Here is a 16,896-nt window from a genome sequence, read left to right as displayed (position 1 = left end):
GACGTCATGTGCCCGTTACAACATGCAGTTCAGGATACAAATTTTTCCATAATTCTGTATATATGTATATACATCCTTTTGGCATTCATTATCTATGTAATCAATATCAATGACTTCAAACATTAATTTATTCTTTATATATACAATTAGGACCATGAACATCATCATCCTGGGGGCAAAAATGGACCCAGGACAGGAGGGAGGGACGATGGACCACTGCCACGAAGTTGACAGAGGACCACAAAGGCAAGTAGACATCAATTAACATCAGTTATTTCAAACATTAAACTTCTCATTATCTTTGCTCTCAGCACCATGGACATCATCATCCTGGGGGCAGAAATGGACCATGAAGTCCCCCAGAGGCAGTGACGACTGCCGAGAAGAACTCCATGGACAGAAGTGGACGAAGCTGACAGAGGACCAGAAAGGCAAGTAGACATCAATTAACATCAGTTATTTCAAACATTAAACTTCTCATTATCTTTGCTCTCAGCACCATGGACATCATCATCCTGGGGGCAGAAATGGACCATGAAGTCCCCCAGAGGCAGTGACGACTGCCGAGAAGAACTCCATGGACAGAAGAGGACCCAGGAGGGAGGGAGGGAGGGAGGACGAGTGCCACGAAGCCGACAGAGGATCAGGGAGGCAAGTGTTTCAATCTTTTCATGTTTACCATGATGTCATGTGCCCGTTACAACATGCAGTTCAGGATACAAATTTTTCCATAATTCTGTCTACATGTATATACATATTTTTGGCATTCATTATCTATGTAATCTATATCAATGATTTCAAACATTAATTTATTCTTTATATATACAATTAGGACCATCGACATCATCATCCTAGGGGCAAAAATGGACCCAGGACAGGAGGGACGAAGGACCACTGCCATGAAGCTGACAGAGGACCACAAAGGCAAGTAGACATCAATTAACATCAGTTATTTCAAACATTAAACTTCTCATTATCTTTGCTCTCAGCACCATGGACATCATCATCCTGGGGGCAGAAATGGACCATGAAGTCCCCCAGAGGCAGTGACGACTGCTGAGAAGAACTCCATGGACAGAATTGGACGAAGCTGACAGAGGACCACAAAGGCAAGTAGACATCAATTAACATCAGTTATTTCAAACATTAAACTTCTCATTATCTTTGCTCTCAGCACCATGGACATCATCATCCTGGGGGCAGAAATGGACCATGAAGTCCCCCAGAGGCAGTGACGACTGCCGAGAAGAACTCCATGGACAGAAGAGGACCCAGGAGGGAGGGAGGGAGGGAGGACGAGTGCCACGAAGCCGACAGAGGATCAGGGAGGCAAGTGTTTCAATCTTTTCATGTTTACCATGATGTCATGTGCCCGTTACAACATGCAGTTCAGGATACAAATTTTTCCATAATTCTGTCTACATGTATATACATACTTTTGGCATTCATTATCTATGTAATCTATATCAATGATTTCAAACATTAATTTATTCTTTATATATACAATTAGGACCATCGACATCATCATCCTAGGGGCAAAAATGGACCCAGGACAGGAGGGACGAAGGACCACTGCCATGAAGCTGACAGAGGACCACAAAGGCAAGTAGACATCAATTAACATCAGTTATTTCAAACATTAAACTTCTCATTATCTTTGCTCTCAGCACCATGGACATCATCATCCTGGGGGCAGAAATGGACCATGAAGTCCCCCAGAGGCAGTGACGACTGCCGAGAAGAACTCCATGGACAGAATTGGACGAAGCTGACAGAGGACCACAAAGGCAAGTAGACATCAATTAACATCAGTTATTTCAAACATTAAACTTCTCATTATCTTTGCTCTCAGCACCATGGACATCATCATCCTGGGGACAGAAATGGACCATGAAGTCCCCCAGAGGCAGTGACGACTGCCGAGAAGAACTCCATGGACAGAAGAGGACCCAGGAGGGAGGGAGGGAGGGAGGACGAGTGCCACGAAGCCGACAGAGGATCAGGGAGGCAAGTGTTTCAATCTTTTCATGTTTACCATGACGTCATGTGCCCGTTACAACATGCAGTTCAGGATACAAATTTTTCCATAATTCTGTATACATGTATATACATACTTTTGGCATTCATTATCTATGTAATCAATAGCAATGATTTCAAACATTAATGTATTCTTTATATATACAATTAGGACCATGGACATCATCATACTACGGGCAAAAATGGATCCAGGAGGGAGGGACGAAGGACCACTGCCACGAAGCTGACAGAGGACCACAAAGGCAAGTAGACATCAATTAACATCAGTTATTTCAAACATTAAACTTCTCATTATCTTTGCTCTCAGCACCATGGACATCATCATCCTGTGGGCAGAAATGGACCATGAAGTCCCCCAGAGGCAGTGACGACTGCCGAGAAGAACTCCATGGACAGAAGTGGACGAAGCTGACAGAGGACCACAAAGGCAAGTAGACATCAATTAACATCAGTTATTTCAAACATTAAACTTCTCACTATCTTTGCTCTCAGCACCATGGACATCATCATCCTGGGGGCAGAAATGGACCATGAAGTCCCCCAGAGGCAGTGACGACTGCCTAGAAGAACTCCATGGACAGAAGAGGACCCAGGAGGGAGGGAGGGAGGGAGGACGAGTGCCACGAAGCCAACAGAGGATCAGGGAGGCAAATGTTTCAATCTTTGCATGTTCACCATGACGTCATGTGCCCGTTACAACATGCAGTTCAGGATACAAGTTTTTCCATAATTCTGTATATATGTATATACATCCTTTTGGCATTCATTATCTATGTAATCAATATCAATGACTTCAAACATTAATTTATTCTTTATATATACAATTAGGACCATGAACATCATCATCCTGGGGGCAAAAATGGACCCAGGACAGGAGGGAGGGACGATGGACCACTGCCACGAAGTTGACAGAGGACCACAAAGGCAAGTAGACATCAATTAACATCAGTTATTTCAAACATTAAACTTCTCATTATCTTTGCTCTCAGCACCATGGACATCATCATCCTGGGGGCAGAAATGGACCATGAAGTCCCCCAGAGGCAGTGACGACTGCCAAGAACTCCATGGACAGAAGAGGACCCAGGAGGGAGGGAGGGAGGGAGAACGAGTGCCACGAAGCCGACAGAGGATCAGGGAGGCAAGTGTTTCAATCTTTTCATGTTTACCATGATGTCATGTGCCCGTTACAACATGCAGTTCAGGATACAAATTTTTCCATAATTCTGTCTACATGTATATACATACTTTTGGCATTCATTATCTATGTAATCAATATCAATGATTTCAAACATTAATTTATTCTTTATATATACAACTAGGACCATCGACATCATCATCCTAGGGGCAAAAATGGACCCAGGACAGGAGGGACGAAGGACCACTGCCATGAAGCTGACAGAGGACCACAAAGGCAAGTAGACATCAATTAACATCAGTTATTTCAAACATTAAACTTCTCATTATCTTTGCTCTCAGCACCATGGACATCATCATCCCGGGGGCAGAAATGGACCATGAAGTCCCCCAGAGGCAGTGACGACTGCCGAGAAGAACTCCATGGACAGAAGTGGACGAAGCTGACAGAGGACCACAAAGGCAAGTAGACATCAATTAACATCAGTTATTTCAAACATTAAACTTCTCATTATCTTTGCTCTCAGCACCATGGACATCATCATCCTGGGGGCAGAAATGGACCATGAAGTCCCCCAGAGGCAGTGACGACTGCCGAGAAGAACTCCATGGACAGAAGAGGACCCAGGAGGGAGGGAGGGAGGGAGGACGAAGGCCACGAAGCCGACAGAGGATCAGGGAGGCAAGTGTTTCAATCTTTTCATGTTTACCATGACGTCATGTGCCCGTTACAACATGCAGTTCAGGATACAAATTTTTCCATAATTCTGTATACATGTATATACAAACTTTTGGCATTCATTATCTATGTAATCAATATCAATGATTTCAAACATTAATGTATTCTTTATATATACAATTAGGACCATGGACATCATCATACTACGGGCAAAAATGGATCCAGGAGGGAGGGACGAAGGACCACTGCCACGAAGCTGACAGAGGACCACAAAGGCAAGTAGACATCAATTAACATCAGTTATTTCAAACATTAAACTTCTCATTATCTTTGCTCTCAGCACCATGGACATCATCATCCTGTGGGCAGAAATGGACCATGAAGTCCCCCAGAGGCAGTGACGAAAGCCGAGAAGAACTCCATGGACAGAAGAGGACCCAGGAGGGAGGGAGGGAGGGAGAACGAGTGCCACGAAGCCGACAGAGGATCAGGGAGGCAAGTGTTTCAATCTTTTCATGTTTACCATGATGTCATGTGCCCGTTACAACATGCAGTTCAGGATACAAATTTTTCCATAATTCTGTCTACATGTATATACATACTTTTGGCATTCATTATCTATGTAATCAATATCAATGATTTCAAACATTAATTTATTCTTTATATATACAATTAGGACCATCGACATCATCATCCTAGGGGCAAAAATGGACCCAGGAGGGAGGGACGAAGGACCACTGCCATGAAGCTGACAGAGGACCACAAAGGCAAGTAGACATCAATTAACATCAGTTATTTCAAACATTAAACTTCTCATTATCTTTGCTCTCAGCACCATGGACATCATCATCCTGTGGGCAGAAATGGACCATGAAGTCCCCCAGAGGCAGTGACGACTGCCGAGAAGAACTCCATGGACAGAAGTGGACGAAGCTGACAGAGGGAGGGAGGGAGGGAGGACGAGTGCCACGAAGCCGACAGAGGATCAGGGAGGCAAGTGTTTCAATCTTTTCATGTTTACCATGACGTCATGTGCCCGTTACAACATGCAGTTCAGGATACAAATTTTTCCATAATTCTGTATACATGTATATACATACTTTTGGCATTCATTATCTATGTAATCAATATCAATGATTTCAAACATTAATTTATTCTTTATATATACAATTAGGACCATCGACATCATCATCCTAGGGGCAAAAATGGACCCAGGAGGGAGGGACGATGGACCACTGCCACGAAGCTGACAGAGGACCACAAAGGCAAGTAGACATCAATTAACATCAGTTATTTCAAACATTAAACTTCTCATTATCTTTGCTCTCAGCACCATGGACATCATCATCCTGGGGGCAGAAATGGACCATGAAGTCCCCCAGAGGCAGTGACGACTGCCGAGAAGAACTCCATGGACAGAAGTGGACGAAGCTGACAGAGGACCACAAAGGCAAGTAGACATCAATTAACATCAGTTATTTCAAACATTAAACTTCTCATTATCTTTGCTCTCAGCACCATGGACATCATCATCCTGGGGGCAGAAATGGACCATGAAGTCCCCCAGAGGCAGTGACGACTGCCGAGAAGAACTCCATGAACAGAAGAGGACCCAGGAGGGAGGGAGGGAGGGAGGACGAGTGCCACGAAGCCGACAGAGGATCAGGGAGGCAAGTGTTTCAATCTTTTCATGTTTACCATGACGTCATGTGCCCGTTACAACATGCAGTTCAGGATACAAATTTTTCCATAATTCTGTATACATGTATATACATACTTTTGGCATTCATTATCTATGTAATCAATATCAATGATTTCAAACATTAATTTATTCTTTATATATACAATTAGGACCATCGACATCATCATCCTAGGGGCAAAAATGGACCCAGGACGGAGGGACGATGGACCACTGCCACGAAGCTGACAGAGGACCACAAAGGCAAGTAGACATCAATTAACATCAGTTATTTCAAACATTAAACTTCTCATTATCTTTGCTCTCAGCACCATGGACATCATCATCCTGGGGGCAGAAATGGACCATGAAGTCCCCCAGAGGCAGTGACGACTGCCGAGAAGAACTCCATGGACAGAAGTGGACGAAGCTGACAGAGGACCACAAAGGCAAGTAGACATCAATTAACATCAGTTATTTCAAACATTAAACTTCTCATTATCTTTGCTCTCAGCACCATGGACATCATCATCCTGGGGGCAGAAATGGACCATGAAGTCCCCCAGAGGCAGTGACGACTGCCGAGAAGAACTCCATGGACAGAAGAGGACCCAGGAGGGAGGGAGGGAGGGAGAACGAGTGCCACGAAGCCGACAGAGGATCAGGGAGGCAAGTGTTTCAATCTTTTCATGTTTACCATGATGTCATGTGCCCGTTACAACATGCAGTTCAGGATACAAATTTTTCCATAATTCTGTCTACATGTATATACATACTTTTGGCATTCATTATCTATGTAATCAATATCAATGATTTCAAACATTAATTTATTCTTTATATATACAATTAGGACCATCGACATCATCATCCTAGGGGCAAAAATGGACCCAGGAGGGAGGGACGAAGGACCACTGCCATGAAGCTGACAGAGGACCACAAAGGCAAGTAGACATCAATTAACATCAGTTATTTCAAACATAAACTTCTCATTATCTTTGCTCTCAGCACCATGGACATCATCATCCTGGGGGCAGAAATGGACCATGAAGTCCCCCAGAGGCAGTGACGACTGCCGAGAAGAACTCCATGGACAGAAGAGGACCCAGGAGGGAGGGAGGGAGGGAGGACGAGTGCCACGAAGCCGACAGAGGATCAGGGAGGCAAGTGTTTCAATCTTTTCATGTTTACCATGACGTCATGTGCCCGTTACAACATGCAGTTCAGGATACAAATTTTTCCATAATTCTGTATACATGTATATACATACTTTTGGCATTCATTATCTATGTAATCAATATCAATGATTTCAAACATTAATTTATTCTTTATATATACAATTAGGACCATCGACATCATCATCCTAGGGGCAAAAATGGACCCAGGAGGGAGGGACGATGGACCACTGCCACGAAGCTGACAGAGGACCACAAAGGCAAGTAGACATCAATTAACATCAGTTATTTCAAACATTAAACTTCTCATTATCTTTGCTCTCAGCACCATGGACATCATCATCCTGGGGGCAGAAATGGACCATGAAGTCCCCCAGAGGCAGTGACGACTGCCGAGAAGAACTCCATGGACAGAAGTGGACGAAGCTGACAGAGGACCACAAAGGCAAGTAGACATCAATTAACATCAGTTATTTCAAACATTAAACTTCTCATTATCTTTGCTCTCAGCACCATGGACATCATCATCCTGGGGGCAGAAATGGACCATGAAGTCCCCCAGAGGCAGTGACGACTGCCGAGAAGAACTCCATGAACAGAAGAGGACCCAGGAGGGAGGGAGGGAGGGAGAACGAGTGCCACGAAGCCGACAGAGGATCAGGGAGGCAAGTGTTGCAATCTTTTCATGTTTACCATGACGTCATGTGCCCGTTACAACATGCAGTTCAGGATACAAATTTTTCCATAATTCTGTATACATGTATATACATACTTTTGGCATTCATTATCTATGTAATCAATATCAATGATTTCAAACATTAATTTATTCTTTATATATACAATTAGGACCATCGACATCATCATCCTAGGGGCAAAAATGGACCCAGGAGGGAGGGACGATGGACCACTGCCACGAAGCTGACAGAGGACCACAAAGGCAAGTAGACATCAATTAACATCAGTTATTTCAAACATTAAACTTCTCATTATCTTTGCTCTCAGCACCATGGACATCATCATCCTGGGGGCAGAAATGGACCATGAAGTCCCCCAGAGGCAGTGACGACTGCCGAGAAGAACTCCATGGACAGAAGTGGACGAAGCTGACAGAGGACCACAAAGGCAAGTAGACATCAATTAACATCAGTTATTTCAAACATTAAACTTCTCATTATCTTTGCTCTCAGCACCATGGACATCATCATCCTGGGGGCAGAAATGGACCATGAAGTCCCCCAGAGGCAGTGACGACTGCCGAGAAGAACTCCATGGACAGAAGAGGACCCAGGAGGGAGGGAGGGAGGGAGAACGAGTGCCACGAAGCCGACAGAGGATCAGGGAGGCAAGTGTTTCAATCTTTTCATGTTTACCATGATGTCATGTGCCCGTTACAACATGCAGTTCAGGATACAAATTTTTCCATAATTCTGTATACATGTATATACATACTTTTGGCATTCATTATCTATGTAATCAATATCAATGATTTCAAACATTAATTTATTCTTTATATATACAATTAGGACCATCGACATCATCATCCTAGGGGCAAAAATGGACCCAGGAGGGAGGGACGAAGGACCACTGCCATGAAGCTGACAGAGGACCACAAAGGCAAGTAGACATCAATTAACATCAGTTATTTCAAACATTAAACTTCTCATTATCTTTGCTCTCAGCACCATGGACATCATCATCCTGGGGGCAGAAATGGACCATGAAGTCCCCCAGAGGCAGTGACGACTGCCGAGAAGAACTCCATGGACAGAAGTGGACGAAGCTGACAGAGGACCACAAAGGCAAGTAGACATCAATTAACATCAGTTATTTCAAACATTAAACTTCTCATTATCTTTGCTCTCAGCACCATGGACATCATCATCCTGGGGGCAGAAATGGACCATGAAGTCCCCCAGAGGCAGTGACGACTGCCGAGAAAAACTCCATGAACAGAAGAGGACCCAGGAGGGAGGGAGGAAGGGAGGGAGGACGAGTGCCACGAAGCTGACAGAGGATCAGGGAGGCAAGTGTTTCAATCTTTTCATGTTTACCATGACGTCATGTGCCCGTTACAACATGCAGTTCAGGATACAAATTTTTCCATAATTCTGTATACATGTATATACATACTTTTGGCATTCATTATCTATGTAATCAATATCAATGATTTCAAACATTAATTTATTCTTTATATATACAATTAGGACCATCGACATCATCATCCTAGGGGCAAAAATGGACCCAGGAGGGAGGGACGATGGACCACTGCCACGAAGCTGACAGAGGACCACAAAGGCAAGTAGACATCAATTAACATCAGTTATTTCAAACATTAAACTTCTCATTATCTTTGCTCTCAGCACCATGGACATCATCATCCTGGGGGCAGAAATGGACCATGAAGTCCCCCAGAGGCAGTGACGACTGCCGAGAAGAACTCCATGGACAGAAGTGGACGAAGCTGACAGAGGACCAGAAAGGCAAGTAGACATCAATTAACATCAGTTATTTCAAACATTAAACTTCTCATTATCTTTGCTCTCAGCACCATGGACATCATCATCCTGGGGGCAGAAATGGGCCATGAAGTCCCCCAGAGGCAGTGACGACTGCCGAGAAGAACTCCATGAACAGAAGAGGACCCAGGAGGGAGGGAGGGAGGGAGGACGAGTGCCACGAAGCCGACAGAGGATCAGGGAGGCAAGTGTTTCAATCTTTTCATGTTTACCATGACGTCATGTGCCCGTTACAACATGCAGTTCAGGATACAAATTTTTCCATAATTCTGTATACATGTATATACATACTGTTGGCATTCATTATCTATGTAATCAATATCAATGATTTCAAACATTAATTTATTCTTTATATATACAATTAGGACCATCGACATCATCATCCTAGGGGCAAAAATGGACCCAGGAGGGAGGGACGATGGACCACTGCCACGAAGCTGACAGAGGACCACAAAGGCAAGTAGACATCAATTAACATCAGTTATTTCAAACATTAAACTTCTCATTATCTTTGCTCTCAGCACCATGGACATCATCATCCTGGGGGCAGAAATGGACCATGAAGTCCCCCAGAGGCAGTGACGACTGCCGAGAAGAACTCCATGGACAGAAGTGGACGAAGCTGACAGAGGACCACAAAGGCAAGTAGACATCAATTAACATCAGTTATTTCAAACATTAAACTTCTCATTATCTTTGCTCTCAGCACCATGGACATCATCATCCTGGGGGCAGAAATGGACCATGAAGTCCCCCAGAGGCAGTGACGACTGCCGAGAAGAACTCCATGAACAGAAGAGGACCCAGGAGGGAGGGAGGGAGGGAGAACGAGTGCCACGAAGCCGACAGAGGATCAGGGAGGCAAGTGTTTCAATCTTTTCATGTTTACCATGACGTCATGTGCCCGTTACAACATGCAGTTCAGGATACAAATTTTTCCATAATTCTGTATACATGTATATACATACTTTTGGCATTCATTATCTATGTAATCAATATCAATGATTTCAAACATTAATTTATTCTTTATATATACAATTAGGACCATCGACATCATCATCCTAGGGGCAAAAATGGACCCAGGAGGGAGGGACGATGGACCACTGCCACGAAGCTGACAGAGGACCACAAAGGCAAGTAGACATCAATTAACATCAGTTATTTCAAACATTAAACTTCTCATTATCTTTGCTCTCAGCACCATGGACATCATCATCCTGGGGGCAGAAATGGACCATGAAGTCCCCTAGAGGCAGTGACGACTGCCGAGAAGAACTCCATGGACAGAAGTGGACGAAGCTGACAGAGGACCACAAAGGCAAGTAGACATCAATTAACATCAGTTATTTCAAACATTAAACTTTTCATTATCTTTGCTTTCAGCACCACGGACATCATCATCCTGGGGGCAGAAATGGACCATGAAGTCCCCCAGAGGCAGTGACGACTGCCGAGAAGAACTCCATGGACAGAAGTGGACGAAGCTGACAGAGGACCACAAAGGCAAGTAGACATCAATTAACATCAGTTATTTCAAACATTAAACTTTTCATTATCTTTGCTTTCAGCACCATGGACATCATCATCCTGGGGGCAGAAATGGACCATGAAGTCCCCCAGAGGCAGTGACGACTGCCGAGAAGAACTCCATGGACAGAAGTTGACCCAGGAAGGAGGACGAGAGCCACGAAGCCGACAGAGGATCAGGGAGGCAAGTGTTTCAATCTTTTCATTTTCACCATGACGTCATGTGCCCGTCACAACATGCATTTCAGGATACAAATTTTTCCATAATTCTGTATACATGTATATACATACTTTTGGCATTCATTATCTATGTAATCAATATCAATGATTTCAAACATTAATTTATTCTTTATATATACAATTAGGACCATGGACATCATCATCCTGGGGGCAAAAATGAACCGTGAAGTGGACCCAGGACGGAGGGACGAATGACCACTGCCACGAAGCTGACAGAGGACCACAAAGGCAAGTAGACATCAATTAACATCAGTTATTTCAAACATTAAACTTCTCATTATCTTTGCTCTCAGCACCATGGACATCATCATCCTGGGGGCAGAAATGGACCATGAAGTCCTCGAGAGGCAGGACGACTGCTAAGAAGACTCTCCACGGACAGAAGTGGACCCAGGAGGGAGGGACAAAGGACAACTGCCACGAAGCAGACAGAGGACCACAAAGGGAAGTAGACATCAATTGCTCTACAGTCTTTGCTTAAGTTCAGTGTTAGATAGGCTCTATATCCAAACAGATAGTACATTACCAGGCAAATACTGTATGTAGTGATGACCAAAATTGTGTAAACTAATCATATGAACAGGTTGTGAATGCGATATATTTTGAGATAAAATAGTACTGGCAACAGATTCTAAAGATATTCTTTTGGTCTGGTATTATTCCATACTTTCGGTTGCGAAAGACTGTTTGTTCAGTAAGAAGCAAATCATTTCGATTTTCCTTTAATCCAAATAGTATGGTATGTATATACATTTATCACATTGCAGTCCCCCAAAAGGTGGAAATTTTACAATAGCTACACAGGAGTGAGTCACTGGCTTTTATTTTATGTTGATAATAATTTTCTGCCTAAGATATTGTTAATAATTTTGATTTGGAACCATCTTAATTCTGTACTCTGTGTACATCTAAATGGAGTAATATTGTAAGTTCTCCAATCTGATTCATCAATGTTAGATTCAAGCATGGTTCCCCATTTTAAATTTGAGGCTGATTTGTTGAATTTTGACGGGAGAAGAGTGATATAAGACAACTTGCTTCCCTCAGACTGTAGCAGTTTATGAATGTAGTAAGGTGCTATTGGCAGCTCTAATGTTATATGGTCTGAATTAAGGGTAGCAAGATTGTAATATTTTTGGAGGTTTTTAACACAACTGATCATACTTCGATAAGATAAGAAATTGGCATTGCAATGAAATTTAGTAACAAATTCATTAAAATCTAAATATTTTCCATCTTTATCCAGTAGATCTTTAATTGACCTTACTCCTTTCTAGTACCAATATGAGTAGAAACACTACGAAAATGACTTGGTTTCCAGACATCTGGAAACCATCCCTAATGTGGGTAATGGTGGAATCCAGTTGGTTTCCATTCACTGAAACTCACTAACTGAGTTTCTAACTAAATTCCATTTTGGATTGTGTGTTTTGGTATTTCTGTAAATGGAAACCAAAATGAAACTAAGTTCAGGGGTTTCTTGTTGGTTTCCATATCTGGAATTTGCAAGTGGAACATCTCATTAAATGGAAACCAACATAAAAGCAGAAAATATAGTTTCATGATGGTTTCCATTGCGCTGTTTTGAAACAAATAACATTCAATTTGTAATTGTTTGCCATCCTGACATCCAGTTGGTATCTATTCAGTGAAACTGGGTGTCCTAGTTTCTAGTTGACTGTTGGTTTCCATTCCTGACTGAAACTTAGTTCTGAAGATTAACTTAGAATATTCACGAGGCCTTATAATTCAGTCTGAATATGCCTGGGGAAGGAATAGCAGATTCATATCATTGCTTAGATAACAAGACAAAAGTAAATTGTTGACGCATCATTTGGTGGATATCACAATTTTCAAATGTGTCTTCAAACTGATGACACAAGAACAAACGATACATTTGGTCTCTTCACATTCTTATTTATTCATGATGTCATGAAGCATCATTTTCCAACTACTATGCACACAAACTTCACAATGGCTGTACTAAACATACAAATGGTGAAGTAAAAGAAGAATGACTCTAAATGGCCTTTGTCCAGCTATGTGCGTGAGGCACTCTTAGTCTGGTTTCTCCAGGTTTTGGTTGTCTACTTTGTCAAATTGAGGATCAGACGCTATCTTTATACCTATATACAAGAATAACAGGTAAACTGACTAAGAATACAAAAAATGACTCAGCATAGGTACATTGATCCAACTTTTATTATATATTAATTACAACTTATTGGATCATTGAGTTATGTACGGGCTTGTATTAGTAGCATTTGCGTATCCTGATGTTCCTTTCAGTAAATATATTGTATAAAAATAAGTAAAATTAAGCCACTCCGGCAAAATTTCAGATATAGATTAATAATTAAAATGTAAATGATGATATACATAAAAACAGGCTATAGACTGCCAACTCCTGGGAATGTGGAAGAGTATAAGCATGTAGGAAGATTAGTATAAGTCATTAAAACAATTGTCAGTTCGGTACTTACATGATGATATTTCTCAATATCCAAAATATACAATAAATTGAGGCAGTGCATAAAGTTTAGTATTAAAAGCATTTATAGTTGGTATGCTTTGACACTGAGTTCAAGTACTTAACAATTAATCAGTGTCAGGTCGTTAGTGAGTTGGAGTCCGTGTGTGTCGGCGTCATTGGGGCTGTCCTCACTTAACAGGCTCCTAATATCTAAATTGGTTTGCTGTAAAAAAACAATGGAACTTACCCGAGTCGGGTGTTGACAGACGAAACCAGAAGTAATGAGCAGGTAATCCATGGGCACGCAAACTCATGAGATTTTATAAAAGCAACTGTTTTATGTACTGAAGTGGTCGTTTTCAGTCTTTGTCTTAAAATCACAACCAAATTGGGTCAGATAAGGATTTCATGCCTGCCAATCCAAAAAGCATGAGGCATTTGTTATTACCCACAATGCCCCTACGCACAGTTGCCGTCATTTTGTCACTTCATACCAAGTTGTTTTGAGATGACTACTTTGAAAGCAGGTCTCAATCGGTATCTCCAGTAACGACAACATGGAACTCAACACAATGCATTATTCCTACGCTGTGACAGTGTTACCTGATTCAAGAATCAGCAGCAGTCATCGATCGCAGCGGTTGAAAAGGAACATAAATAAGTAACTAGGACAATACATATGAAATTTTAGACTTGATGGACCTCGGTAAACGAATGTTGAATTCTTATCAAGAGAGATGGCTTCCTTCACTCAGCACTCGGTTCACTCAAGAACTCAATATTTGTGTGATTTGGATCAGGTCACACACCATTAGGATGGTTCATTGTGTTAATGAATGAAAACTTATCTTTGCAAGAAAAAATAAATAAATCACAAATATCTCTAGTATTATTGCTAATGGGCTGTCATGACTCAAGATAACTTCCAAACGAATATTTATTGTAACAAATCCTTTTCATATTGCTTTTGATATTTGCACCATTGAAAACAATGTAGTTGGGGATAGTGAGTCATTTTGTATTTATAGTTTAGGAATTATCCGACCAGATTTGGTGCATTGTTTGAGTGAAATTTCAATATTCTTAGTGACATTTATCATGATGCTGTATGGGTGTTGCATGGATAATTTTCAAACTAATATTGAATATTTATATATTGTATTACTGATTTATGAGATAATTTAAATTTGTCATCTGATGGAAGTAGCATTATGCTTATCATATCAAGATTTAACAAACTCTGAATGAAGACATGTGGATTGTGTTGGACCCACTGAAGAGGTTGCTAGGAATTTTTCCTGACATTCCATTGCCTAACGATCTGACAATGTTATAAATAATAATTTTCGCAACTTTTACCTTGTATTCTCCTAACTTGGAGGATAGATAAAGAATATATGGGCATACAGAAGGATAAATAAAGAATATGTGGGTATACAATGATTCATTGCCAACCTAAAACAGCATATGAATTTGTTGACCTGGATTCTTCATCATGATCATATTCCACACTTTGCAAATTGATATTTACTCTTTTCATTTCATGCTTCATTGTTAACATGAGTGCAATATGACAAGTTCCTAACTTTTTTTAATCGATTCATTTCTCCATTTCCAGCATAATGGAGGGCAGTGTTGGAAAAACTGGAGAAGACAGTCAGGACCAAATCATTTTGACATACAAAAGGTATGTATGACCGAAGCCGTCCAGTACAAATTTGTACATACAAAATAACCAAATAATGTAAATCCTAGGAACCAGTAAAAATGCAAGACACAGTGACTATTCTTGTAACCTCCAACTCAAAACATGTTCCACTTATAGTTATGCATCATGCACATGTCTCCTTTCAGAAGCTTTCTGGTAGGTTTGGATGAACAAGCAGGGTAAGAAGGTGCGGGGAAAGCAGAGGCTCCAGGCTTGTACACAAAGAACGGCAAAACGTTCAGAGTAAGTATAAACGTATTCTGGTCATTTTACATCTTGCACAGATTAAAAATTTAAAGGAAACTTTTTAAAAATTATGTTTATGTGGTTTCTTGATATGTACATTCAAGAAATTTAAAAACTGAACACTGTTTAACAAGTACAATTTATCCTTTGAAACATACAGCTTAGAGTTGTAAATAGCACATATTATGGCACAGTTTATGCTTGTCACCCCATGTTCATAGCTTGTCTGCCAGAATGACACAACATTATTGGTTAAGGAAATATTTCTTTTCACAATAACCGACAATTCATAGTTCTATACACGTAATATATAAGCATATTGCAAATAATGTTCAGAAAATAAATTATGGCTTTCAAAGGAGAATTTCTTTGTGTTACTGAACTCTATCAAATATCAATCAGCTGTTCTGCGATTGAAGCTTTTGTCCCTTTTCAGGTCAAATGCCCAGTTTATACTTTTTGAGCTCCTCGCTTATTGGACAGGGGTTTCAGTTTATTTCACCTCAAGCAATACTGAACAGTTTTCTTTTCTCTTGCCATGGATATTGTTGACGAATGCTTGTTTGTATTGATAGTTTATTTTCTAAATTTCAGAAGCTGGAAAGCAGGAAGGCTGTGAAATGATTGACTGACCGCAGGAGAAAAGCAGAAAGTTCTTCCTCTCTTGGTGACAGAGCTAACATTCCTCAAACTAGGAAGCCAAGTGATAAGGGCTGATCTACATTGATGTGTTTGAGAAAACATTGTATACTCACTGCTATTTATGCCCTTGTTTTTATTTTATTTATTAATTTGAATATTCCAAATATTATTTGTTTACAAACAGATTGTTGAATATAAATAAACTTTTAATGAATTTGTGTATTGTTCTGTTGTTTGTCATCCTTAAGCTTTTCAACATTATGCAACTGTATAAAATACCTGGGTCCACTTGCACAGAGCGATCTTAGTGCTACAATTATCTTAAGCCTATGTTGGAGAATGGGAGTTACAATCATTGTAGCGCTAAGATTGCTTTGTGCAAGTGGGCCCTGATTTGCTGCATGGGAGACATGAAACAACCGCTTTTCAGGAGGAGCGGGTGAAGGACCAGCATGAGTAAGTTTCAGTTCATGGAAACTAGATTGGAAGCTAGTTTGGAAATTATGTTGGAAACTAGTTTGGAAACTAGACTGGAAACTAGGTTGGAAAATACAACAAGGAAACTGGGTTGAAACCTACAATAAACTCATACATGGAAACCTGTTTGAAACCTTCAATACTCATACATGGAAACTAACTGGATCCTGCTTGGAGGAGTGGGTAATGAAATGAATTGGAAACCATCCTGAAATGGTGCAGTTTCAGTTGCATGGAAACCACAATGAAATTATAGGAAACTCCTTTGATACCAACTGGAAATGTTGGTTTCCATGACATTTCTTCTCAGTTTCAGTATTCCGGAAAAGAGCTGATTTTTGTAGTGAAAGGTGTTTGATTAGTT

At 41.1% G+C, this 16,896-nt stretch overlaps 2 long non-coding RNA genes across 2 annotated transcripts in view; one reads left to right on the top strand and one right to left on the bottom strand.

The window, feature by feature from the left end:
* Positions 1–16,896, bottom strand: part of LOC137291691 (uncharacterized) — a 132,096-nt gene that overhangs the window by 92,866 nt on the left and 22,334 nt on the right. The gene's annotated exons all lie outside the window — the stretch shown is intronic.
* Positions 15,076–16,052, top strand: LOC137290864 (uncharacterized). Its single transcript, XR_010957235.1, has 3 exons — positions 15,076–15,146; positions 15,314–15,410; positions 16,008–16,052. It is a non-coding gene; the product is annotated as an uncharacterized lncRNA (long non-coding RNA).

Source organism: Haliotis asinina, chromosome 7 (genome assembly GCF_037392515.1).
Source record: "Haliotis asinina isolate JCU_RB_2024 chromosome 7, JCU_Hal_asi_v2, whole genome shotgun sequence".
NCBI lineage: Eukaryota > Metazoa > Mollusca > Gastropoda > Lepetellida > Haliotidae > Haliotis > Haliotis asinina.
The sequence above is the reverse complement of the archived record's forward strand: the minus strand, read 5'-3'. Positions and strand labels throughout refer to the sequence as shown.